Source organism: Coloeus monedula (genome assembly GCF_965178545.1).
Source record: "Coloeus monedula genome assembly, chromosome: 3".
NCBI classification, from domain to species: Eukaryota; Metazoa; Chordata; class Aves; order Passeriformes; family Corvidae; genus Coloeus; species Coloeus monedula.
The window spans coordinates 88,863,661-88,880,142 of record NC_138783.1 but is presented as its reverse complement, the minus strand read 5'-3'; the positions used below and the strand labels follow the sequence as shown (position 1 = coordinate 88,880,142).

Sequence of the window (16,482 nt, the reverse complement as noted above, 5' to 3'; positions counted from 1 at the left end):
GGCATGAAACACCCTTATATTTTTTGTGTGAAATAAAAAGATCCTGGAGTCAGAGCCCCATACTTGGGGGACCAGAGTGGCCCTGTTGTGTCACCCAGAGCTTACTTCTTCTCTTCATCCACAGGTCTATGCTATGAACATCCACCAGTTCACATCCAGTAAGGGCAAAATGTGCTCCCATGTAGGTATCCCTGAAGTCATTTGAAGTGTAAGACAGTGAGGCCTCCTCAAGGGATGGTCAGATATGAGACAGGTATGATCTGTGGTACCCAGGCTGGTCTGGAACAAGAGTCAGAAGTTCCCCACAAGACCCCACTAGTGGTCAACCAGATCCAGCACTGACTGGCCCAGGAATTGCAGCTGCCACCAGGTAACTTTTAAGGTAAAAGTGTGATACATTCAGGAGGAGTGTTCTGCTTTGAATCTAGGTGAACTATGTGAACTCCGGTCATCTAAATTTTTCATTCTGAGTTTCAGAATTTTCAGACTCATTTTGCTTTACCATTTTGTCTTATCTCTATCAACAAAAGCAATTCAGTTACTGCAGCTTCATAATTCACAGCCTTGGTTTACTTTTAATACAGGATTTGGGGATAGCGATGTTAAAAATATTTTAAAATTAAGAACTGAAGCCTCAGTTTGAATTAAACTGTGTCAGTCCAGATTGAAGTAATTGAGGATTGGCTCCATAGGCCAGTTTGCAATTGTTCTTGGGTTTGGTTGGTTGGCAGAAGACATTTAAAAAGCCAAGTCCATATCCAGTAGGAAAGAAAGCTAACAAAAAAATTGTTCTAATACCATTTTTCAATGAAAAATCATCAGGTCTTGCATAACATTGTATTTTTTTCTTCAGAATTCGTTGATTCATTCATTCTTTTTAGGCTGAAAGAGCCAAAGCCTGAAGAACACTTTAGGTATTATATATGAATAGCTTGAATGTTTTAGCAGAAACTTTGCAAGCAGTTTGAGCAGCAATGCTGAGACAATAAAGCTTGCTTGGAATTTTAGATCATTAATCAGGGTTCTTTATACAGAAATGTTGCTTGAATTGGCACAGTCCCACACATTGATGGAAAAGAACTGCAGAACGAAGAAGTCCTTTTATTTAAAAGCAAAAAATAACACTGCAGAAGCATGACTAGCAATATTATACTAAAAATAGTTGCTTTCTTTGGCTTTTTAGCTGATTAATTGGTTATGTAAGAGGAGTATTTATAGCACAGGAGCCGCTCAACCTGCTGCATGCCCAGAAAGCATAACATGACATGCAAAATTGGGGAGAATAAAAAAGACTATTCTTTACTTCCTTGTTTTTCTAATGGTATGTTACAATATATGATATATAATTTGATTTGATGATTTGATATTATTTAGCACTGGGGCCAAGAGACAACCAAAATGAGGATCGATTTATCCCCTTTGGTTGGCTCTTGGGGTGGCAGATTTTCTTTAAATGAATGAATGAAAGAAAGAATTTACTCCAAGGAGAACTGGTTGGTAGGTTGAAGTTTGATTGGTGGATTGTAGTAAATTGAACATAGCAATGTTAATGTCTCATAGTAATGACAGTTTCTCAGATGGCAGTGTCATTCCTTCGCAATTTCAAGTGACTTTACCTTGCTATGTTTAGTATTTTTCTTGAAGAACAAGTGAAGGTGCCATATGCCAAATATGTTTCACGTCATGGCATCTCCACCAACTCTCAACAATATGTTACATCTGTCTTAAGAATTTGACTCTGTTTTTGTCATTTTATGTAAGACTGCCAAGGTTTTCTCAAAGCAACTGAAGCCACTAACTTGCCAGTCTGTTGCCAATGAACTAGGAGTAGAGAAAGAGTAGAGCCTAAGAAATACGTGAAATGTATTCTTCTTCCTCCTTCTAAAACTTTCAACACTTCTCATTTCCTTGATTAAGGACAGGCTCATGAAAATGAGTTTTTGTGCTCTGCATTTTGGATGTTTCTGTTACAACTCTTATTCTACACATACTAGAACGAAACTTTTCCAAGTTAATAGAATATATGAGATTAAATGAGAGGTGGGAGATGAACAGCCAAATAACAAGTAGATTTTGGCTGCAGCCAAAGCAAAGGTGGAGAGAAAGCAACACAGAAGGAAGGAATAAGAACTCCTGGAGTGAGAACACACAGAAGTACTGTCTGCAGTGTGTTGTTGTCACTTCTCTTTCCAAATCAGACTCGTGCAATCTTCATCGTTATTGTTGCCCCATCTGATTATGCCATTAGCACTTCCCCTAACACAAGAAGACTGCATTCCATGTAAACGCTCAACTTTTATTTTCTTGAAGGCAAACTAAGAGAACAAGCTGTCCACAAGGGACTGAAATACCTATCCCTGCCCCTTAAAATTAAAATAAAAAAGCATAGAACTGTTTTTCTGATGCAGCTACATTAGTGCCTTAGTTTGGATCAGGAGTTGCATCTGAAGTCAATCTCTTGGTCATCTTCACTTACCAGATTTTGGTTCACTTTGCAGAGCAGAGTGTGCAAACTAGGTTCCTTTCAACTGAAAGTACCCAAAAATTTATTCCAGAAGCACACCTAACACACTAATGGGCACTCTAAGGAGCAGACTGAGTGCTAATCTATATAAAACACACAGAAATTCAGGTAGAAGGCCCTCAGCACAAGCTGTTTCAGTCTACTGCTCCACTTTGTCCCCACTAGTCAATGAAATACTCATCTTTATACAGGTTCTCATTCACTTACTGTAACCCTGGTTCTGTAACCACTCCGTGTCTCTCCCCTGGTTCTGGTTCTTCCCTTCAATGTTAAAAATCAGCAAAGCATAAGGAAGCGAGTGAAGTGACATGGCTTCATACCAGCTGAAGATCTCAACTCTCCTGCTTTCATCTGCCAGCTCTGTCTCTCTCAAGCTCAAAAGATGAATAGAAAGAAAAGCTGATGGAAGAAGTAGGACTTGTTGGGAGAGACACAGCAGCATTTTTGTGACAGATCCATCCAGTTTTACTTCAAATCTACTTCAAGCAGCAGTGCACCTTTGGTTTGATTTTTAAATGGTAATGTTTATTCCTTATTAATAACAAGACTGTCTTGTAGTAGACAGTTTGGACCAAATCTGTCCAGTGCTCACATGTTTAAATAGTCACAAAAGAATTTTAACAGTTGCCTTTAAATTTAATTGCTTCATAGCAATTATGATACAGAATAGTATATGTTTTTTACTACCCTCAGGTCCCTTTTTAATAGGAGTGCTGTGCTTTGTACAAGTCAATTATTTTTGATAGTTACAGTAATTAATGTTTAATTATATTTTATTAGTCTCATTTTGTTCAACTATCTTGGAACCAATTCAAGCATTTCTAAATGCTATACTTTGTGTGTGCATGTGTGCACACATCTGCATACTCTTCTTACATTGATATATACAACCTCTGAGTGCATTATTCTCACAGAGGGGGAAATATGAGACTCATCTCAGAAGACTACAGAAACACATGTGCTGTCCTCTTTCCCATGGCTATCAATGATATCCCTTATGCTCATCTCACAACTGCAAAACAATCTCCCAATTTTCTCCTACACAGATATATTTCTGATGTCTCCTGATAGATGTTTCTCATGATTTTGGAACTGTATTTTCAATGGCTTTCACTGTGCAAGTGTATGAGTGACCTTTTTTCCTCTTCATTTATTTTCACTTTTTCTTCTCTGTTGGCTTTCAGCCTTCTTCCTCTTTTATTTCTCTTTCCCCTAGGAATGGCTTTTGCTACTATTTCTGAATCTTCTTCATGCCTTTTTCTTTTTTTTTTTTTTCCTTCTGTAATGTTTCTCCCTTTCCTTTGCTGTCTTTCTTCCCCACTTTACAGGGAGTAGAAAACATCTGTCTTTCTCTGAAATCTTTTTCCCAACTCTCATGTTACACCAGGTGTATTGCCTATCTCAGAAGTAAAACAGCACTAGCATTTTATATTTTGTTTCACTTTTTCTGTTTGAGGTGGTGATTCTGTCCTCTTTCGCTTTCTCCTCAGTTTTATCACTCTGTCATCTCTCCTCTCCTTCCTGAATAAGCAAATTGTGTTTACTTTGTTTTTCAAAAATGCATACTTTTTAATTTTGGCTTTTCATTGAACCTTTGTGCACTTAGTATGTTTGTCAATTTTCCTGTGAAATGACAATAGCACCACAAAACTGATAATCATTTACTGGAACTTTTCCTTCTTGAAAGAATATGCCACCATTTGAATTGCAGTGACCCAGCATTGTCTCCCAGCAAGTTTAGGAGCTTGTGACCTTAAGGCTCCACAGAAATACTGTTGGCTACTATCTGCTGTCCTTCTTGTTTATTTTTTTCTAGGTTCCATGTTTAACCTTTTTCCATCAGTGCAGCAGCTGTGACTAGTTTTGTTCTGAGTACTATTTATGCTATGGGAGTATCCAAAGGCCTTAATCTGTCCTGGAACTTCATAACCTGGGTGTCTTACATTCCTAAAAAGGGAAATTCCTTCAGCTGCAGAATCTACTGCTTAAATGGCTGCAATGAGAGTTTTGCTGTGTGCAGTTTTCTAAGCTAACCTTTCTAGCATATTTGCCCAGAACGCAGTGCAGTAAAAGGCAGCTGCTCATGACTTCTTGAGGCTGTCATTCCACTGACAGGTGTTTTCTGTTCCCTTCAGTGATGATTGAGTTCAGCATAGTGAATTTTGCACATAAATCAGGGATCAGAGTCACCAATGAAGTGTGGGAAGGGGCCTAAGTCGTCTCACTCATTAATTCCTTTTCATTGATATAACTACGATAAACTAGTGTTGACATGTCAGATTTTGGGGACAGATATTTTGCATGTTGAAGGACAGCCAGTGTTTTGACGCTGTCTGTGCCTGCTGCCCATTCCTGCTTCCTTCCACTTTGCTGTGAGTACTTGCAGTGCAGTGTGCTATTCAGTATGATCCTTCTCACACTGGTTTAATAATGCTCACTGGGCATCAGTTACGAAGAACACACTGGGAATATTAGGAATGGTTGTATGCTGACCACATGTTAAAAAATGTTTTAGAACTGCTGAAAGAGAAACTTCTTTACCCAGTGTATTAGGTAGAGCAATAGAAACTGAGAAAAATGATCTCTTCTGAGAGACTAGGAAAAAATAAATTAAAAAATATTTCCAGCAGTATAAAAAGCATACCACAAAAAGGCAGGATTCTAAAAAAGAGATCACACCTCAGAAAGACATCCAGGAGAAAGCATGTATGGACTACATGACTCACTGAATGCTCCTAGAGGTGGACAGAGTGGAGGTCCTGCTGTCCTACAGGTACTGTGGCAGGATGATGGTACAGGTTTACTTGAGACTTCTTAAAGATTTCTGTGTTGGAGGGGTCCTTGCCTCCCTCCAGGCAGAATGCTTTTGCTAATACACATTATCAGGTCAGACCAGATATTTTCTCAATACATAAAAATTCTGATTCTTCCCAGATAAATCAGAGTGGGGCCTTGAGTTAGTACCTAACTGTTCATCTACTCGAAAGAATTACAGTTTTTTACCACTCTGCCCTAAGGAACCCATCCAGAGCTACTTAATTGAACCCAATGTGTTCCTATTAAAAGCTTGAGCAAATCAGCATTTTCCATTGCTTATCATGAGAGGCTTATCAGGCAGCTCTAATTGTCAAATCTAAGTGCCAAATGCCAATAAGCATTTGTAGGGGGACTAAAAGCGAGCATCGCTTTCTTAACCCTTTGCCTGAACAAAGACTGCAGAAAGCACAAACAGGTTTGGCAAAGGCACTGCTTGTCCTTTCTACCAGAAACAACCCTGATAGCAGCCTGCTCAGAGGTATTCACCACCTCATAAGGATGTGCAGTGAAGTACTCGAGGGAGTTCTTCAGTCACATAACACTGTTCTGGAATTATTCAGCCGACTGAAATGGCCCCGCTCCTCACTTCGCTGCAGTAATGCTCGCGGGCGTGACATTAAACAAACTCTTACCATGCATCTAATTAAATGGGGCCTGAGCACTGTATCCCTCCATGTTTTCATGCAGTGTGGATTCTTCTGTGGCTAACTCACATCAAGCCAGCGATGGCTGGTTTGTAATGAGATTACAAGGTCTGATAATAGCTCTCCAGTTATTATCTCTATGCCAAGACATTTGTAGCTGTAAAAGGTATTATGAATAGGAGACTGGAGGGTGCACTCCAAGGTCTCTAACTCGTAGATGGGAAACAACTTTACAAGTTGGGCAGATTTACTACTTCCCCCAAAAAAATCCCTGTCTTCCAGAACTAAGACAAATTGCTGGAGAATGCCCAGATGTGATTGTGTGCAGCCACTTTTGCTCCTGTCAGCTCCAGTCCCAGGCATCTGCTTGCAGGCTTGGACCCAAGCAGCATCAATCAGATGAGCTGAAATGGTGCAAGAAGAAACGCCCATTCTAAAAAATACGTGGGAATTTTGTATCTGGTGTTTCCCAGCAGAAGACTTTAAAAAAAATACTGAAAACTCTGATGTTTCCAGTGTGGTTGGTACTAACCTAAGTATGCAAAGGCAAATTCAAAGAGATCATTAATTAAAAGAGATAGCACTTAAAAACAGTGAAAATACCAAGCACTGTGCAAACTATTTCTTAATCTTAGTAATAAATGTAGACTGTAAAATATTAGCAAAGATAATGACTAGCAGATTAGAATTTATTATGCAAGACTTCATTCACCATAACCAAGAGGGATTCATTAGAAATAGATTACAATGTACAGCAATAATAACAGACAATTATTGAACATAATAAATCTATGTAAAGGGAGGGATGAGTTAATGTCTGTCTTTTCTATTAGATGAAGAAAAAATTCATCTGATCATGTAAACTCAAGTCACTCTGTTCTTACTGTGCTTAGATTTTCCAGTGAGAACAAACAGGTCTATATGACAGGAGAGAGACATGAATATGCAGGTATGGGCCCAAGGAGATGTTGTAGAAAGAGACATTAGCTCAAAATGCCACACTCATTTTTACTTTTTAGGGTTTTTTTCCATAGTAAAGTGTAGCCTTATATAACAACCACAAGTAAATGGTTTGGGCAAGGATAAAATAAGTGACACTAGTAAATGGTACATTAATATTTTTATCACAACCAACATATACTATTTGTTAGTATTCTACATTTTTCTTTCTTACTCAAGAAAGATTGTAAGAAAGGAGGATGTGTGGGGTTTTGAACACAGCTTTAATTAATATTCAGAGCACATTGTGGCATTATATTTCTAAATTTCAAATTTTGATGTTATTCTAAGTGTTTTATTAAAAAATTTATTCCAGTGGGAACTTGTTTTATAGTGCTTCAAATTGTAAAATGTTTTTATCTGTGGCAAACCTTCTATGATTCCACCTGCAGGAAACATCTGCTTTGCCAGTTTTCCAAATAGTAAACAGTTTTTTCTAGGTTCTGTTGTCTTTATTCTGGTTTTCCTCCTGCCTTCCTGGCTTTTGCCAAGCTCAGCACAAGAGCTAATCTCAGAATGATCCGGAGATCATATGGGGCCATTTTTCTTAATCTGAGCAGACAGTCTTTTCTGGATGTTGCCAGCTGACTGCATTGGGACCCAGCATGTTGGACTTACGCAGCTTCATGGATCTTAGAACCGGTTGTACTTTACATCCAACTCCTGGTTCACAAACAGGTGGACACTTGTGTGTGTCTTCTGCTGCAAAGAGCAGACCCTGTTCCACTGGCTGGTGACAAATAGCACTGTTCTTGTTATTGCTGGTATTACTGACAATAATTACAGTAATAAACGTCTCATGAAGAGTCACTTATTTAGACAAATGTGTTTCTTTCTCCTTTTTCACTAAATATGTACTCTCTCAAGATGATTTTTTTTTTTAAGAAGTTAAATGCTTTCATTTTAATGAAGCCATCCAGAGCAGCTGGCAGATACTCACTGTTCTTCAGAATGATTGACCCTGAGAAGGATGGAACATTTATAAATTTAAGATTTAAAAAATCGTGACTTTGAAAACAAGGCTCTTGATGCTATCCTGTGAATTTTAGCCCTAAACCTAAATTCCTGATCTCTGTTTAAAAATACAAGTAAAAGCTGATAAGGCTAATAAATCACTCTCTGATTTGAACTGAGCTCCATTAGAAATAGAAATTTTTTGCTTATAATGTACACCTCTTGGCTCTCATTAAATCCTTGTAGAAGTGATATACTATACTTGAAAATCATAGACTGTAAAATAAATATATTCAAGCTGCATTGCTGGGCCAGTACTCTGTATCCCAGTGGTAAACTTAGCCTATTAATGGCTAATGCTTTAAAGAAAGACAAAAGCCCTAAGGCTATACTTGTATTGCATTGTAGCTGCATAGTAGCTGCATAGTAGCTGTAAATATTAAAGCCTTTGAACTTGTGAAGTAGCACATTGTCCTTGATCATCTGTAACTGAATCTAGACCAACTTTTTACACAGTTTGGCTAATTGCTCCTGCCTGAAAATGCCTGGTGTCTTTTATAAAACAGCTTTATTCTCCACTTAATTGCCCAAATGAAAGAGACATGGTCAACAGGTCAGGCAGCAATGTTAGGCATTGGCTGCCGGGGACCTGGTTTTGCACAGATGTTCATGCTCATCTGCTCCACTGAGGTGACTTCAGGAAGCCCCACAGAAGTCCCTCTCCCCCCTGCTCTCACATCTCCTTCCCTGCCTTTGCAGTGAGCAAAGACCCTCAGTACTGGACCCGTCTTTCTGACTTTCTTCCCTCTCTCCTTCCCTTGCCTTCCTATGCAGTCTTCATCCAAGGCCCCTTGAGACAGGGAAAAAGATCTCTCACTGAGATTAGAGAAGAGTATTTGCAGCTATAGAGATCATAAGAATGTCCTTCTCTTCCCTCCTATCCTTGTCCCTCCTGTGCTAACGGAGCACAGGGCTCTGGGGGTTTTGCCAGAGTATTGGCTGTCCTGAGCAGCTCCATGCAAGGAGAGAAGATAAAATCCTCTCCTGGCCTCTCTTTTTTCCAAAGTCCAGTGGACACAGAGACACTAGAGGAGTGTCTTTTCCTTCCATTCTGATGGTGTACAAGAAGCACACAGTGCCAATGGATACCATACTGCCTCTTGACTGGCTCAGTGATGCCAAGAGCATCCATCAATACTCCTGGCTCAGACCGGGGCTTGAAGGACCAAATGTTTTAGCCTTCCAGTTAGCTGACACCTATATTATGCAGCATTCAGAGGACCAACACACAGAACCTGGTACAAGTATGTTTCAACATTTTATCCCTGTTTCTGTATTTTTTACATGGCATAATTGCTTTGAAATCCTAACAAGCAGGAGTGTACGGGATGAGGCAGCCCCTCATTTCCAGAGCTTCCTCACAGGGGACATGCTTGCCACCTTGTGTATCATGAGTGGCTGTATCTAGTTCTTGTGAGTTAGCACTGCAGCAACATGGAAAACTTGATCTGTGTCACTGTGAAAAGAAACAGCTCTAGTGATGTGAAGTGAGTCACCTTGGAGTGGCTGGCAGCTGACTGAAGGCCACAGTGTGCTTCTTGGGACAGTAATTGCTCAAGCATTTGTTTTTCCCAATCTCTTCTATGAGGAAGAAGCTAAAAAAGAGTGTTCTGTGCATTTTTCAAACTCCAGGAAGAGTATCAGTCAATCTGACCTTTATCAATTTTGAAGGCAAGCAAGTGCAGTCAGGAAGAGTTGCTCTCTCACTGTGATCTGTTTGGGCAGAATGCAGGCATAGGGTCCTTGGAAACCTCAGAGCTCTTGTTCTGAGTGTGGAAGCTGTTGGGCTTGGCTTAGATCTTTCCCTGCCTGGTTTTGGTCTTGTTGCTGATTCTCTGTTTACATGTGGTTTATGGGACTAAATTGTTGATGGTGTTGCACTGTGCATTCAAACTACTGTAATACCTTTCTTTTAATTTTGGTACTGCTTGCTTTCTATTTATCTCAGGATGTACAAATCTGCAGTGTAATTTGTTCACAGCTAAGGCTACACTTACGCAATTTGAGAGCTGAGAAACTGGAGTTGCAGATTGCTGTCAGAAGACACAGACCAGTATTTTAAATATTCTTTTTACAAAGCCATTTTATTTTATACATCCAGTGTTACATGAGAGAGTGATCCGAAGGAAACTATGAGGGAATACAGTATAAATTCAACTTGAAAAGGTTGCCTTCCATTAGTTAAAGACAGAGTTATATGATTTCACCACCTTATTCTAGGTTATTTTCCAAGATTTAATTGTTTAGATTATGCCATTTTATTCAGACATGTACAACAGCAGCTTGTTGAAGATTCCTGTGGCTATGATGTCTGCAGTCTCAAGATGAAGAACTAGACAATAAAAATGATGCACGAATTTAAGTTAATTTAAATCTATTAATTAGTTCTAAAAGAGCAAATAATAAATATTCATAATGATAAAATATAACTAGAATCCCCAAAGGACTGAGCTTATATCCTGGATGAGTGACTTCCAAATTTGCCTGTAGAGCAGGGGGTGGGGAGAGGACACAAAGCCATTTTTTATTTGTAAATTAAGAAGAAGAAGAAGCAAGGTAAACCAGCAAATACAGATAACAGCACATGGTTCTGCTCTTTTCCAGATTTGTTTGAACTGATTGGGGAGCAGAGTGAAACCTATTTCACATCTCAGAAAATGTGAACAAATGGGTTTTGAGAGCTGTAAAATTAAATACCAATGATTCCTTCTCACATTCAAAGAGCAGTATCAGGCTTGAGAATAAACGTAATACTAAGAATTAATAAAATTAGTTAGAGGACACACCATCATAGTGAAGATTTTCACTCAGCTGAAATACTCTCAGCTGGTATAAATCAGTATGGCTCCATTGACGTCAAAGGCTCTGCAGCAATCTGCACTGGCTGGGGAAGCACTCTTCTGTGGCTAAGAGTGTTTTTACCCAGTCCAGACCTGCTGCTTTAAGGATTTTAGAAAAAACATAAGAATGCCTCATGGTCTTGTGACAATTGCTTGTTGCTGTCGGAAAAAATATTGTACTTCATGTGCATCGGCACAGGCTGCTGGAACAGAAAGACACCTTCATTTGTGAGAATTATACCTGAGCACTTTGGACATTATTCAGTTTTACTGGCCTGTATTTACTTTAACTGGGTTTATTTATTTTCTTTCTGTACAAGAATTTACTGCATACACATAATACTTTCTCTCTTCTTTATGATTGGATTTGCTTTATCAACTTATCTCACTTAAATTTGTTTTGGTTATAACTGAGCTGTTATTTTTTACATATAAACACTGAAATGTAGGAATTGCCATTCCAGGCAAGACCAGCTAGCCCTCCAGTCCAGCATTCTGCTTCTGGGCTCAAGGCAAGGCACTGAGGTTCAAAATAACCTACTGATGGGGAGCACTGCTTCCTCAGTCTTGAGGTTCGTAGATGCTTTATACACTGAAATGTGAGGCTTTATGCTTCTCATTAATAAAACTGTGTTTGCCAATGAAAGTAACAGAATGTGTTCTCATTACCTGTATAAAGATCCTGTTCCTTTTTAATCCTGCTATGCTCCAGGCTTTTCTCATTACTTTGACAGTGAATGCCACAGTTTAATTATGTTTCACCTAAAAAAAGTTAAATCGGTCTTCAGTGTCATCAGCTGTTCTCTTATGTTGGTATTGCAAGAAAAGACAAGTGGCAGCATCCAATTGACTTCTGCAGTAATAGTTTGTGAGCCATTCTTCTCTCAGCTAAGCCATTCTTTTCCATCTGTGTTCATCTGGAAGTCCACCCATGCTTTTTATCATTTTTACCATTTAAGTCAACTCCTCTTTTCACTCTGTCCTCATTTGGTCTCTGACCTAACTGTAGGGCACTTGTGTCCCTTAATGCTCAGGACTTCACAATCCTGATCCCCCAGTTATCAGAGAGATTTCTGGAGCATTTTGCTGCCTCCTTTCTGCCTACATACCCACTTTTCTACTAGAAATCAAAGCACTGGGTGGTGCTTAAAAATCTAAGCAAAGGGTGTTTCACAGCTGGGCAGTTTTCTCCAGTTAAGACACAAGTGCTGGGACCTCAGTCTGAGAAGTTCTCACACACCCCAGAGTTAGAGAGCAGAAACTAAACATCACATTTCAAGGAAGGTCCTTAGTTTCAAGCAAACCAACCTCATCTCTTCCGATTGGGGTGATAGAAGGGATGAGAGATGAAGGATCTTACTAGGTGTGACCTTTTACCTGTACCTTATGAGATGTGTCCTCCTACCTTAAATGGAGCAAAACTGATTGTAGTTTTGTGCTGTCATCTTGTTGTCTTCACAGCATGGTGACTTTGTTTAGGGTGTATTTACCAGAGTACAGAGTACTCAGCAGTACAGAGACGAGAGTGAGTAAGCTAATTATGCAACACATTCCATATGACACATATGACCCAGATGTGAAACAAAAAAAAATTGCCATTATGATGAGATCAGTTTTAAAGCAGAACAGAAGACAGAAATTTTAAAATCTGTAAGATTGCCTAGGTAACATAAAACCCATAAAATGACTTGCAGCAATTGGAGGAAAAAAACCACAAATCACTATGCAAAATAAAGGATAAGTGTGTGGCACAATTATAGCCCTTTAGCCCCCACAGTATTTATGTATATTGTTTTTACTTGTAGTCATGCAAAAGAGAATAAATGTAAATATTTCCTTATTTTTGATAAAAGAAGAAAAAGAATGTTTTAGTATTGCCTTAAATTTATAAACAGCTTTGCATCATGAAGGATCCCTGACTGACAGGGGAATTGAAATGCAATATCATCCTTCAAAATGCTATACTTCATATTTCTGCTAGCATTGTTCATTTATTTGAAACAAGACCTTCTTAAGGCTCTGTATGCCTTTTCTACATTCAATGTAAGTTTAACATTTTTGGACCTCAACAGATAAGAATACCCACTTGAAGCAGACTGCTCTTCTAGTCTCAGTAACTGAACTGAAGCCCAGAGAAAATGTCTTTGCCTAAGCTAATGGCACCTATTGGTGTGTCTTGGTGTAAAGACCTTCCTCTCTTGCAGAGGACAGGGTGGTTGCACAACAGTTTTTGCTATATTCCCAGCAGACCTGTTCAAAATTATGACTCACTTATGCACCTTCTCTAAGAGTATTCCCTGCCATCTCTAGCATGTAGTCCTCTTCCCCTGAAGGTAATGCTGACCACAGTATTGAAAAGGAGAGTACTCTTGAGAGCCAGGTAGGGTGCCAGAGAAGGGCCTTCACACCCATACCTGGAGCAGAGTTGTCGCTGGTGAAGACATTTATGAGGATTATGGCTAATGTCACTTGACAAGTGCAAAGTTACACTTCCTTGAGCAGTGGCAGTGGCTGCTGAATCATTAGGTTATGGATGTAGGTCTTCTTGCACAAGAAATAGTGTGCTGATTTCTGAACAAGTGGAGTTTTTCAGTTCATTTTCTTACTCTGCCAAGGGCCCTGCAATCTAGTGATATTTAGCAGTGTTTCAGCAAAAACAATGTTTTTGAGAGTGCCTCTCTTCTGTTTTTTCTTTATATTTTTCAATACTGTCAGCTCGCTCCTCTAAATTGCCAACCTGTGCTTTGTGAGCATCTCAAGTTTTGTTTTAACCAGTATTAATACAGACACACTGCCAGCACCCTTGTTGTGTAAATACTCCATTGGTTCCCTGAGGGAGCCATCTTGCTTTGAGCTACTTAGCACTTGGTCTACTGGTTGGCGGCTGTAAGGAGGTTGGTGTCCCTGAGGAACAAGGTTAAACAAAACCCCACAGCTTGTCTCATCTTCGTTTTTCCCCTCCTGCTTTAATGAATGAATAGTGCTTTTGTTGATGGCTGGGAAATGGATCCCTTATATAAAAAAGCAGTAGTTTCCATCACTGATGGCCATAAGGCTGAGTTCGACTGGGAGGACTGCAGAAAGAGTTATTGTGGATAGTGGCCCTTAGTTTGCATGTCAGAAGTGTACAGCATCATCAGGCTTCCGCCGTGTTGTGCCTTCTCAGCATCTCCCCCAGTTTAACAGCAAAGCAGAGGCAGCTGTCAGGATTGCCAAGAAAATATTGAAAAGGAAGCTGAAGAGATAAACACATGCTGGACTGGAGCAGCACACCCACAGTAGGTAGGAGCAGCCTAGCGCTGCATTTCATGTCACACTGTTGTGCAAGCTCTCTGTTGCCTGCAGCAAATAAACTCTCAAAGCCGTAATAGTGGAGAAAATGACAGGATGAATTAAAGAGCTGCAACAGCAAGGCAGCAGTGGAAGCACAGAATTCCTCATAGGGTATCAGAAGGGACATCCAGTAAAGGTACAGCCAGCATCCAAGGACAAAAAAGATGATTAGGACCTCTCTACAGCATTATGGTCATAAAGTGGCATCCATGTCGTGTTACATGGGAAACCCTAGTGAGCTATCAGTCTCCTGGGATAGTTCAGGCAAATCTTTTCATATGGGTGCTGTCAAAAAGAAATCAAGCACTGACTCCGAGATCATCACATACTATATGTGATCCTTGGAAGCTACATCAGTGACCACCAGTATGACAGAAATCTGTGGGAGAAATGCTGGGATATTCCTTAGATACTTCAGAAAGAGCAGTTGATTAAAACTATTTGATTTCCACTACCAAGTAGCAAATTTTGTCATAGCAAATTTTGTTATATCCACATCTAATTAAAAAAACATGTTCTATCTCACTTCAAATAATCATATAAGTGGATACATAAATATATGTGTGTATATATATGTATGTAAGTATTTGTCTCTCATATGTGCATGAATAGATATATGGAATCATAGAATGGTTTGGATTAGAAGGGACCATTAAAGGTCATCTAGTCCAACATTGCCTAGTAATGGACAGAGACACCTTCCACTAGACTGGGTTGTTTAAAGCCCCATCCAGCCTGGCCTTGAAAACTTTCAGTGGTGGAGTACCTGCAGCCTGTCTGGGCAACCTATTCCAGTGTCTCGCCACCCTCACAGGAAAAAATTTCTTCCTTATATCCAATCAAAACCTACCATCTTTCAGTTGAAAACCATTACTCTTTGTTCTGTCACTACAGGACCTGATGAAAAGTTTTTCTCCATTGTTCATAAAGTCTCCTTTATATATTGAAAGATGCATAAGGCCTTCCTGAGCCTCTTTTCATGGCTGAACAGCCTCAACTTTTTCAGCCTGTCTTGATATGAGAGGTGCTCCAGCTCTCTGATCATCTTCATGGCCAACAGGTCCATCTCCTCCCTATGCAGGGAACCCCAGAGCTGGATGCAGTACTCCAGCTGGAGTCTCACCAGAGCAGAGTGGACCTGTTGGCCACGCTCTTTTGATGAAGCCCAGGATATACAGTTGGCTTTCTGGGCTGCAAGTGCATGTTGCCAGCTCATATCTAATTTTTCATCTTTCAATATCTCCAAGTCTTTCTCTTCAGGGCTGCTCTCAATCCATTCCCAATCCATATATGTTTGTGTACACGTAGGATGCCTCAGGAAAAGCAAGAAAATGTGTTGCAATCTCTTCTTTTGATCCTTTCTTATAATCCATTGATTAATTGTTTATTGGAAGGAAAATCAGAAACTGGAATTCTTCACTGGATGAGTGCCGTGACCACCAAGCCACACAATTATTTTCTTGTCATTAAACATAGGCTTTGTGGTATTGCATGTCTTGTCATGACAACTTTGCTGAATAAGCACCTACTTTTACACTGGGCATTGTGTGATAACAAGAAATTTTCATCACCTAAGAAAACATATTTAATATTTTTGAGGATATAGTTAATATTAGTATCTCTGTGTCAGTCTATTCAGTCTATGTTTTGACATTCTGTTCAGTCGCAAACACAAGTGTTCTCCTTCTACCATACCCATAGCATCAGTTCACAGAGCTGAATTTGGGATTTGACAACAGTTAGGTAGATGATTTTTCTGAAATTTCTAAATTGAGAGGGGAAAAAAGCAGAAGAAAACAAAGTCCAGCACTCAGGGAGCTGCATTGTAAGTGTCTCACTGCCAGACACTTTCTCTGGGGGAGGTCAAGCATCACTGACAGTGCTGGGATCTGCTCAGAACTGAGCACATAAATATCAGAACCGTGGAGGCTTATGTTGAGATGGCATCAACCTCCAGGAAGGCATGCTTGTCCTTTGTACAAGAGAATCCTGTGCATGTGGGTGCCTATGAGTATGATCTCAAGCATTTTAAAATATACATCAGAACTTAAAATTTTTTTTTTTGATTGTCAGAGGAACCAGTGTTAACTCCTGCTGGTGATAAGCAGACCTCTTTGGAGTGTCTCAATCCCTTCCCTCCTCCCCCTCCTATACAATTTATAATGCTCCCAGGCTACTTTTAGCCAGTTGCTGTAGTGAATTGGAGGAAATCAGTTCAGGAAATAACCATTAACTGATCTGTTTTGCTTAAAACTCAGAAGGTTCACTTCCACTGTCATCAGTCAGCAGCAGTAGGAAAGAAGAAAAGGGG

General features: G+C 39.7%; 1 protein-coding gene across 1 annotated transcript in view; it reads left to right on the top strand.

Annotated features, from left to right (window-relative positions):
• Window positions 1-16,482, top strand: part of AFF3 (ALF transcription elongation factor 3) — a gene marked incomplete at both ends in the record, with an annotated part of 311,611 nt that overhangs the window by 89,778 nt on the left and 205,351 nt on the right. The window lies entirely within an intron of this gene.